A 1,160-nucleotide genomic window follows, 5' to 3' on the forward strand; every position below is an offset into this window, starting at 1 on the left:
GTTGTATTTGACCCCTTAGGCATCTGAGATGAGCCACTCTTCTGCCACCACGTTTTCAAATTCATCTGCATTAAACTTAGTACTCCCACTTCTTGGAGATGTGGATCTTCTGGCAGCCAGGGAACTTGAACTTGGCCCTGTGGAGGGCCTCAATCACATCCTGCTTGTTCTGCAGCTTGGTGTGGTTGGACATTATGACTTGCCCATGTGAACCCTGGCCACTGTGCCCTGAGGCTTTCCAAAGGCACCACGCATACCTGTCTGGAGCCTAGATTGGGGACAGCATGCCAGTCATGAATGTCCACCGGAAAGGGCTATCTCCAGGGTCTCTTAGGGCAACCCACATAGGCAACAGGCTTCGTACACTACCGAGGAGGCTGCTGTTTGCAGCCACTGCACGCCGGGCCCCATGGGGCAAAGGGCACAGTTGGCTTAATTGGCTGCCAAAACCCTACTTCATTCTTATTTAAGGTACCCAGCTGTAGACTCCGTCAGCTTCCTGACAGCCTCAAACCCAGAGCAAACTTCCCTGACCTCTCCCCGAATCAGCAAATATAAGTCCAAATCCTAAGCCCTTTTCCGGGATGTCCCACAGTTCCACCATGGTGTGAGTTATTCTCCTTATTGAAATGAGTCCACCAACCCAATTTTGTTCACCTACAAGAGTCTGCTGGTGGTCTTTGGCTGGAGGGCATTGGCCATCAAGAACAGCATGCAGGTATACTTGTACGTAGTTTTAAAACTACAAATGCCTATATTTTGGATTTTAAGTGTATTTTATGATATCTTAGTATCAGATTTACTTTCCTAATTATATTCTCAGGCAAAATGCTCCGCCGCCCTGAATCATCTGCTCCAGCTGGTTGCATTGCTTCCTCAGTCCCTGGACGAGTTTAGCATTTCCCTGCATCCGTCCTCTGCCCTTGCCAATCTTACATCAAAATTGAGGTCCAGGTGAAACCACCCTCTTTCATAAACCTTCCAGGCTTGCCTAACCAGATCTGACCCCTCCTTTCTCAGCACTCCTGCTGCACTTGGTTTCAATTCCTACCAGGCTTTTGGTTTATCTCCCCCTCATAGCTGTAAACTCCGTGAAGATGGGGGCTGAGTCTTAAAAACTTGGTTAGTACTCTAGAGGCTGCTCCAGCTAAAAAGCCCAG

General features: G+C 48.7%; 1 non-coding gene across 1 annotated transcript; it reads right to left on the minus strand.

The window, feature by feature from the left end:
- Positions 1-312: 312 nt before the first annotated feature.
- Positions 313-446, minus strand: LOC130834204 (small nucleolar RNA SNORA70). The gene has a single exon (XR_009048595.1). It is a non-coding gene; the product is annotated as a small nucleolar RNA SNORA70 (small nucleolar RNA).
- Positions 447-1,160: the final 714 nt, after the last annotated feature.

This window comes from Hippopotamus amphibius, chromosome 12 (assembly GCF_030028045.1).
Source record: "Hippopotamus amphibius kiboko isolate mHipAmp2 chromosome 12, mHipAmp2.hap2, whole genome shotgun sequence".
Classification (NCBI taxonomy): Eukaryota; Metazoa; Chordata; class Mammalia; order Artiodactyla; family Hippopotamidae; genus Hippopotamus; species Hippopotamus amphibius.